Source organism: Aulostomus chinensis, chromosome 24 (assembly GCF_037954235.1).
Source record: "Aulostomus chinensis isolate RoL2024-O1b breed Wild chromosome 24, RoL_Achi_v1.0, whole genome shotgun sequence".
NCBI lineage: Eukaryota > Metazoa > Chordata > Actinopteri > Syngnathiformes > Aulostomidae > Aulostomus > Aulostomus chinensis.
In genome coordinates this window covers 1,535,538-1,545,956 of record NC_141343.1, presented here as the reverse complement: position 1 = coordinate 1,545,956, position 10,419 = coordinate 1,535,538, and positions in this window count along the sequence as shown.

Sequence of the window (10,419 nt, the reverse complement as noted above, 5' to 3'; positions counted from 1 at the left end):
GAGTGTGTGTGTGTGTGTGGGGGGGGGGGGGGGCTTTTCATTTGGTTCTAATTAAAGCACAGGAAGTGAGGCAGCTATGCTCGCTCACCTACCTTCAGGCTGGACGGTTCCTCTCTGGAAGCCATTATCACATCTGGCTGCTCACTGGATGGATTTCACATTTATTGGGGTTTATAGAGCTCATAACAGTGTGTCATCGCAACTTAGATGAAGAATTTATTGTCTGTGAAAGAGAGCGCTGCTCACATCTAGTCTCTGTAAAGTTTCATTGGGTTTTGTATTAGCATGTACGAGTATATATATATATACAGTTTTACAGCATATGTATAACAGAAATGACATAAAATACCCCACAATCAAAAAGGAAATATTAACTGGAATACAAAACACAAATCAAGGGCATCATGTGAGCGATTAAATGTTTTGTATTTAATAGAAATTATAAGAAAAAAATCCATGTCATACGACTTGTAAAACTAGACAAGAAACTAAAGTAGCATAGAAATGTAACTTTGCTTTTTTTTTTGGAGGGGGGTGGTCTTGTCTTAAAATACGCATAACATGATAATAGCTTGAAATTCCTCATGCATGTCTCTGACAGTGACCTTGACCTTCGGTTTTCCAGGTTATCCTGAAATCCCAGTGGATTTTTTTTTTTTTGTGGTATATTTAGAGTCCAAACCAGGAAAAAAGAACAATATAACATGCTTAGATACCACACAACTTCTTAATAAAACACTTTCATGCGATATTTATTTATTTTTAAAGTCCACACCTCATGTGCAGGATTGTTTTTATCCTAGTTCCTTGGAAAAGACTTGGTTGTGACAAATTCAGAGAAATCTCCTCAAGCTACTCATGTGGCATTAATGGAAAATGGGATGTAAAGATGAATGGACAGACTGACACCCATAATCATGTTGCCACAAGCGTACAGAGGCATAATAATATGCCAAAGTCCAGTCACTGACACCAATGGGACATTAAAAGTGAAGATTTTAAAGAAGTTTAAAGCGGATAAGACTATAATTGACATGTTTTGGACGTTTCCTTTGTTTAACGGACTCTTAGTCTTAATCTTACTGATAGAAATGAAGTTGGAATCAAACTTGTGTCCTTGAATGGGGTAATGTTTGAGTTTCTTCATGAGGAGTTACCTCATTTTTTTGCCTGCTTTATATATCCTACGTGGCGGATACAGTGTGATGTTCCGTTCGATAACATTAAGAGAGAAAATGAGGCGGATTCCAGGCGGTCTGGGATTTGAAGTGTTTTTCTTCCCTCTTCCTTGTTCAAGTTCACACTCTGGTCCATCTGGTGGCAGGTGGTTCAGAGCGGCTGAATAGGCCCGGGTCCAGACTCTCCTCCTCGTCCATCACACATGGCTAACTTATCAGAACAGACACAATGAAAGTAGCGACCACACTCACCGCGCCTATAATCTCTGTCAGGGATGAGACTTTCATTCACAGACGCTTTTTCAGCACATTTGTTGACATTTTTCCCCCCCACCACCACCACCACTCCCCTCCATTTCCCCCTCCTTTCCCTGTTGGGTTCTGTAGCGGCTTGGCATTGTCTGCAAGTGAGTGTGCACTCACACAGACGGGGTGGGCTGGCAGGGGTCACGGTTCGCTGGTCTGCCTAGATCCATCAAGAGGAACAAAGCAGGGAGAGAAGGAGCAGTGCCAAACTCCCTGAAATCAAAGACCAGGTTTGGGATTGGGATTTGCTCCAAAAGACTGGACCAATTTTAGTAGTAGGGGGGGTCGAGGAGGGTTGAGGAGGGGGGTTAAAAACAATGTTTTCGACGTCTGGGGACAGGGCCAGGAGAGAACGCTGGCTGCACCGTCCCCTCCCCTTTGAAGACTGTTAGCTTTCATTCTATACATAACTTGATCTGATTTTTGAAAGGCTAATTTGTATGCATTCTGTGAGTCGAGGTGCAGGGGGAGATCTGCCTGCCACCCAGAATTCCACTGCGGAGCTCAAAGGAAGGTCAACATGATTGGCCACAGTGGGAAATGGAGGGACACACGCAAACCAAAAGAATATGATAGGTGTCTTTGAATTTTTACAGCTCTGTGCAAATTTGGTAACAATAGCTGTGTGGTCAGGGGGCTGAAATCCCTTTGCAAACATGGGCCACGCAGGCTTTGGTGGTCTTCATTTTGCTGTCAGTGCCCCAGTGGAAGATACAGCAATGAACTGCGTGAGCAGATATGAAGAAATACTTCAAAGGAGCTCAGATTTATACAAGCTTGACCCCCCAAAATGTTTATACCATATTAAAATAATGAATGAGTTTCTCAGTGTACATGGCCTTCAATTCAACTGGGAGAGTATGAATATAGAAAATGCAAGTCTGCATTGTTCAAACCTTTTTAAATACAGAATTATCATTTTTAATGTTTTTATTCGTGTTCTTGAGTCAGTATTGTAGAGACAGTTCAGAACCACACGGGACAACAGAACACTCTTATGTTTCATTCCTTATCAAGCCCACTGCTCCACCATATCAAAACAAAATATAAGTGAGAAAAAAAAAGAAATACTACTACTTAAGATGGTAGTGAAAAGACTGAGAAGAAATGAGGAAAAAAAAAAAACCTCCTTTGCCTACCTAAAAATGTTAGCTCTGCCATTGTAGCACGTTAACTTGCTGACGTTAGCCTTCAGCTCAGAACCAAAGCAGAGCATTTCATAAGAACTGCTAGCTTGGATGCACACAATGCTTGTTAGTGAGAAATGCTAATACAACAGCACAGGAATGAGACCTAAGACCTGCAAATAATTTTCTTTTTTAATGAAATAACTGTAATAAGAGCTAAATTTATTTTAATGCTTTGTATGATGGCATGAAATAAGTCAGTGAATACCACACTTGTTAGCTTAGAAGCTTTCAGGTGTTTTTAATAAAAAGTAACCAAAGGAGACTATAGAGGTTGTTGTGGATGTTTAACATCATCCAGGTGAAAACAGAAGAAGCGTGAAGCTTAGGACCCGTTTCAACTGCCTCACTTTGGCTCGGGTCAGGTCGGTTTGGCCCTGTTTTCTACTGGCCCCAACACGGTACTAACCGGGATGTAAACACATAGCGGGCGCTGATTGGGTAACTTACCTGCTTACGTCGTCTACTTAGTATCATCTTAGCCTTGGCAGAATACTGGTCGATCACTTGGTAAAGTCTTTTATACTTTTCATGTGTGTTCTGTTTCGCTGCTTGGAACCTTGTCAGTCTGTCGTCCCTCACTTTTATTTTAAGCAAAAACCACTGAGCAAGCAACAGGCATAACGCTGCCTCTGTGTCGTCCATTGTTGTTGTTAAGGCACACACAAATTACGCTGGGGAAATCTCAGCCTGTGAGTCCACCCACGCGGACGTTGTACCCCGTGCTAGTGGAAACACACCCGTACCGAGCCGTACCGACCTGACCCAAGCTGAAGTGAGGCAGTGGAAACGTGCCCTTAGTTGAGGCGGCATCATACATCCTACATAGCCTAACATTAGCTTTGTGTCTCAAGAGAACATGGAGATGCTAACTTAACTCCTGCCATGCTCTGTAAGTAGATGCTGGGAAGGGCAGGAGGTGTCTGGATAGAGGTGCTGGAGTTCAGTGAGACAGTGTAGCCAAGGAGAAATGAAGAGCAACTCAGAATCACTCTTTCAAGGGGGGGGGGGGGTTCTCCCCTCTAGGATCCCATTAAATGGACATTGGTATATCAATTTAAGCTGTTGGCTTTAGCCCCAGCTCTTCCCGCTCATTGTGCAACACACCGCTTTTCCAAAATTCTGGACAGTCTGTTTGACACAGAGGAGGGGAGATGGAATGCAGCTGTCGCCTCCCAGCTGAGTGTCCTTATGACCAAAGCTGCAGCTCCATTCCTGCCCCTGATCCCTCAGACTCTCATGTGACTCAGACTGTTGAGTGCTGGAGCATTAGTAAGCAGCGTTATGATGTTGGTTTTAAGTGTAACGTGAGCAAACACGTGACGCTCGCATGATGATGAGAGGATGCGTATGGTGGCTCACAGCAGAGCCAACACCATGTATGTCAGAATCACGAAAGAGAGAAATCTAAAATGGCTGATTCCACAGCATCATGCAACCATCAGGTCTAATTCCAAAGACAGATATTAACTTGGGAAAACATTTTCAAACCATGAAATGCAGATTTTTTATAGCTGGAAAAAAATTCCATATTAAATCCAACACAGTCTAAAAATAAAGATTATGTGGAGATTAAACCTGAAAAAGTTTTGATCTTCATATATTGTTATTAATGTTTTAATTGGATTAACAATTAAAGGAGCTCCGTCGTCATCATCATCGTCCTCCACTTATCTGGTCAGTCTGGGTCGCCCTGAGGCCTCCTCCTGGTCGGACATGCCTGGAACACCTCCTGAGGGAGGCATCCTCACCAGGTGCCCGAACCACCTCCACTGACTCCTCTACATGGAGGAGCAGCGGCTCTATTCTGAGCCCCTCCTGAATGACTGAGCTTCTCACCCTATCTCTAAGGGAGACCCCAGCCACCCTGCAGAGGAAACTCATTTCGGTTTGTATTCGCGATCTTGTTCTTTCGGTCATTACCCAGAGCTCATGACCATAGGTGAGGGTTGGAATGTAGATTGACCAGTAAATTGAGAGCCTTGCCTTTTGGCTAAGCTCCCTCTTCACTGCAACAGACTGGTTTAGCACCCGCATCACTGTGGATGCCGCCCCAATCTGCCTGTCAATCTCCCGCTCCATCCTACCCTCACTCGTGAACAAGACCCTGAGATACTTAAACTCCTCCACCTGAGGCAGGACCTCCACTGGAGTGGGCAGGCCACCCTTTTCTGACTGAGGACCATGGGGTCAGACTTGGAGGTGCTGATTCTCATCCCAGCCACTTCACATTCGGCTGTGAACTGTCTCAGCAAGAGCTGGAGGTTGTGGCTCGGTGGAGCTAAGAGGACCACATCATACGCAAAAAGTAGAGACCACATCCTCCCATCACCAAACTCGACCCCCTCGACCATCTGGCTGTGCCTAGAAATTCTGTCCATGAAAGTTGTGAAAAGAACCGATGACAAAGGGCACCCTTGGTAGAGTCCAGCCCTCACCGGGAACAGGTCTGACTTACTGCAGGCAACGCAGACAAGACTCTCACTCCTCTGGTAGAAACACTGAATGGCCCTTTGTTAGAGGCCATTCACTCCATTCTCCCAGAGAACCCCCACAGGGTGATCCTGGGAACACGGTCATAAGCCTTCTCCAGATCCACAAAACACATGTGGACTGGTTGGGCAAACTCCCATGCCCCCTCCAGCACCCTAGCGAGGGTGAAGAGCTGATCCACGGTTCCACATCCAGGACAAAAACCACACTGCTCCTCCTCAATCTGAGGTTCAACTATCGCCCTGACCCTCCTCTCCAGTACCCTGGCGTAGACCTTTCCAGGGAGGCTGAGGAGTGTGATCCCCCCATAGTTGGAACACACCCTCTGGTCCCCTTTCTTAAAAACGGGGACCACCACCCTGGTCTGCCACTCCAAAGGCACTACCGCCGATGTCCATGCAATGTTGCAGACACATGTCAACCAAGACAGCCCCACAACATCCAGAGCCTTGAGATACCCTGGGCGGATCTCATCCACCCCCTGAGCTCTGCCAACGTGGAGTTGCTTAACAACCTCGGCGACTTCTGCCCTGGAGATTGGATGACACTCCCCCCCCCCCCCCCCCCCCCAAGTACTCCCCCAACTGTTTCCTCCATGGAATACGTGTTGGTGGGATTGAGGAGTTCCTCAAAGTATTCCTTCCACCGCCCAATTATCTCCCCAGTTGACGTCAGCAGCCTCCTGTCCCATCTGTAAACAGTGTGGGCGCGTTGCCGACTTTCCCCCCTGAGGCGACAGACGGTTTGCCAGAACCTTTTTGGAGCCAACCGATAGTCATTCTCCATGGCCTCACCGAACTCCTCTCACCCCGAGTTTTTGCCTTGGCGACCTCCATGGCTGCCGTAACCGGTCGGGTGCCTCTGGAGACCCACAGGCCAAACATGCACTGTAAGCCTCCTTCTTCGGCCTGATGGCTCCCCTCACCTCTGGTGTCCACCTGCGGGTTCAGGGATTACCACTGCGACCTGCCCCAGTAATATTTAAAAAAAACAAAGCCACAAGAGTGATTTCATGTTTCATTGCATAGATGTGACTATCAGGATATTGTCATGTCTTATGTCCTCATATGTCTGTTATATCAAAGCCAACATCTTTTTTAATAGATGAACGATTTTGGTACATAAAAAAATGAAGGAAAAAAGGAGGTTAATATGACAGCTGCAAAACAAACAAAGAAAAATGTGTACCAGGTGGCTACAGAGCCTGCAGACGTCATGCTGCTCAGCCAACAAAGACGTTCCCAGACTTTTAAACTCAAGACCCCCCCCTCCAAAAAAAAGATGCCAAGGACTTGCAACAGGGTTAACAAGTGCTGTGTTGTTCTTTGTCAGAGTATTTAAATACCTTGATGATGAGCCATCTTGAAGTCTGTTTTAAAAACCTTAAACGGTTTTAAAACACAAGCAATGAGCTAGTGGACTGAGATTTATGTGTGTAAACCTGGAAGCTTCACCTGCACTTTTTGTGTAAATCCCTCAAAAACATCGCTGGGGTTTTGGTACGCCGGGCGAGCTGCGTGCCGGCACACCACTCTGGCTGGAAAGATGAAGGAGGAAGGAGAGACTTTTCATCAACCTCAAGCTTTAATGACTTCCTTGAGGTGCTTTTTGACTGCTGTCCAGAGGCTTGGTTCGGGGGGGTAAAGGGGTTGGGCGTGGGGGGCCTTTCTCCTCAGCCTTGGCCTCGTGCCAGTGTGACAATCAAGGTCTCAGTGTCTGTTCTGTGGGAGATTACTGAGAAGGTCTCCCCCTTTTTATTGGAGGAAATGGTATTTGAGGGCTCAAACAGGATGTCCTGCTGGCTAGACTGCACTCTCAGCCAGCCCCCCCCATCCTACAAACTCAATGTTTTTCTCTACCCCCCCCCATCCCTTCAATTCTTTATCTCAGAAGAGAAGCCTAGCTTAAATTAATCCATGAGTCTACGAGTCTAAGCAGTCACTTTCTTGTTGTATGGGAATAAGTAAGTGTGCTGTTAGAAGTGATGCTACACTACTGGGTCGCTTCCTTGCTGTATTTATGCTATGCTAGGCTAATCACATGATTCCAGCTCTGGACATTAAACATTGTAATATAAATAGGTTAAATAATAAATATGGTGAAGTGAGAAGATGGAAATAGGGTGAGGTGGGGTGGAAGTCAAAGTCATGCCAGTTCAGAACTGAAGTCGTGTAATTAGCCTAGCTTAGCATAAATCCCATGTGGGAATAGCGGTGAAAGCATGAATAATAGTATAGCATAATATTCACCAATACACTCAAGAAATTATTCCTATGTAACAAAATTAAGTGAATGTCAATGTTGATAGAAATGATGCTAGACTCTTGCTCAGGTTTTTACTGCTGCTTCCACACAGCCTTTGTTAAGCTAGGATAATGACACAACTTCAGTTCTCATCTTCTTTTCTCACTCTTGCTACTTTACAGTAATTGTAGTAAATACAAGTACTCTAGATATCTTTTATTACTATAAAGTACAAAGAGAGAGTCAAGAAGATTAAATCAAACTCATGTTCAGTCCAGAGCTGGAGTCACCTGATTAGCCTAGCTTAGCATAAATATTGTTTCGAGGTAGCAATATAAGTGTGAGCAATAGTCTAGCATCATTTCCATCTATATGCTTCCACATTTATGTAACAGGACAAACTGAATGTGTGTGTTGTTGGTAATAATGCTTTGAGTTTCATCTTCACATCCCACTCTTGTTATAGTAGTAGTAGAAGTACAATCATAAGATATCTGGAGTACTTACATTTTTATCACACAAAGTATTACTGTTATGCTATTATGCTAACTTGCTACATTGTTTTTCTTCATTACCCAGTGTATATTTACAGCTCAAAATACACAACAGGAATAATTTAAAAAGTAGAAAAAGGAGCTTCACCAAAACTTTTTAATTATAAGGTATAACCAAACCAAATCCTGCTGTACCTCTTCAGGTAATTATGGTATAATCAATTCCTATGTTATGTCATTGTCTAAGTGCAATGAAAAATACATGTATTTTTTTTGTGTGCAGCTTACACACATTCTGTGGTTTAATTATGCATCCTGCTCAACGGACAGATTCGGAATAACAACATTATGAACAATGACATCCTGCAGGCAGTCATGGAGTAGTAGTGCAATTTATGAGTCATAAAAGGGCGGCCAGTTTGTCACAAGGGTGAGTCTGTGTGTTTATAATGTGAATTTCTGGACATATTAAAAGCTCAACTGCATATTTCTGCGGCCCAGGAAAAGGTTGTTGTCGAAAACGAGCCTCACTGGAATTTTCACCGCATAACTGCTATATGCAGACACAGTATATTTACATATCGTCTACCTGATTAAACCCACAAAACCACACAGTCCCTGCTGTGAAATCAACCACATAACTTTACTGTTGCTTTCCATCAGCTGTGAGAGTGGCGGAGGACACTGCTGCCAAGTGGGAGGAGCTCACCGCCTGGTCCCTGTAGGCCGTACGCCCACTGGAGCCAGTTACAGCTGAGCAGACAGCTTGTTGGATGTTCCAAAGTAAAATTGTTGATTTTATCTGGAGGACTGACATGAAACATTTGTGTCTGATATCATCATGGGGAAATCAGCAGGAGAACTGTGCCGATTTGTTCTCAGTAAGAATGAATGTCACACCGATAATTCTGCACCTAAAAGTGTGTTTTGCCTTTCAAGTACACACAAATAGGCGTGTTGAGCTCATTACCTGATGTCCATCTATCCATCCATCGTCGTCTTCCGCTTATTTCTTACTAGTAAGGGTCGCGGGGGGAGGGGGGGGGGGGGGGGGGCTGGAGCCTATCCCAGCATCTACGGGCGAGAGGCAGGGTTCACCCTGGACAGGTCACCAGTCCATCGCAGGGCCAACATACAGAGACAAACAACCATTCACACTCACATTCATACCTACAGTCAATTTAGAGAATCAATCAGCATCGTCCCAAATTGATGTCTTTGGACTGTGGAGGAAGCTGGAGTACCAGAGAGAACCCAGCAGGAACAGGGAGAACATGGAGACTCACCCAGAAAGATCCCGCGCCCGAGCAGGGACTCGAACCCGGAACCTTCTTGCTGCCACAGTGCTGACCACTGCACCACCGTGCAGCCCCATTACCTGATGTGTAATTGGACATTCTAGACTGTTTAGCTGTTGTTAGCCATCCATCTCAATTGGCTTCAAGTTAGCTATACATGGCTGGCTCTTTCAGCAAGCTGGACTCACAAAGGCAGGAGTGAAAGAAATCACATCTGTTTGTGAATACTTGAAAGCCAAAATACACATTTTGGATCAAGTATCGCTTTAATGGTTTGGCTGAAGGCTAGGCTTTTCATAAAATATACATGTTGGTTTTTGTGATATTTAATTCAATATTCTTAGTTTATCGGTCAAAGTTAATCGCAAATGCTAGCTCAACAACTCATATGTGCAGCTTGGAGAAAGTTAATCTTTCAGAAAATGTTCTGTTTGCTCCTCAATCACAATCAAATCAAGCACCAAAAAATGTTTTAATCCATATCATCTCAAGTTTAAACACTTATGATGAACCCACAATAACACATCAGAAAATGTATTTTGTGAGATCGGGGTTGCAACAGGGTTTAGGGGGCAGGCGAAGGGTCCAGTGATGGACCATACCAACTGCAAGCATGAAATTTAGAATCGCAGCGTAATTGCAGTGAACTTCTAAACATGACGCTTGATCTCCATGTCACTGAGTTGACCTTATGATCACTGGAAGATGGAATTTGGGTTCTTAGAAAAGTTGGATGAGTGTGAAAGGGACAACAGGTGTTGGATTGTCTAAATGACTGAGTCAAGTATATACAAAGTTCTGGACTTACAACTGCAGCATTTGGACAAATCCTGCAGCAGCCAGCATGTAGTGATGTAGGCCTTCACGCACCAGTGAACAAAACACGTTCACACTACAAGACTTGAAGAGCACAGATTTGCACCGCGGCTAAATATAGGTGAACACAAATAAACACCTAGCACTCCTACGCAGAGATGGTTTCTCCCTGAGTCAGCAGGAAGGGTTAGTTCCACAGGAGGACTGAGAGATGAATGACTCTGAGGCTGATGATCTTTCTGTTTAAAAAAAGACAACAAAAAAAAACTACCCATGATAAATGGAGAAAATGGATGACTTCCAACAGGGCGTCTATCAGACCACCCACTTTGACATCAAACCAGGAGGATACGCGTTTTCTTTGTCATCGCTTAGATGTGGGAGATTCAGGGTTCCGATTTGT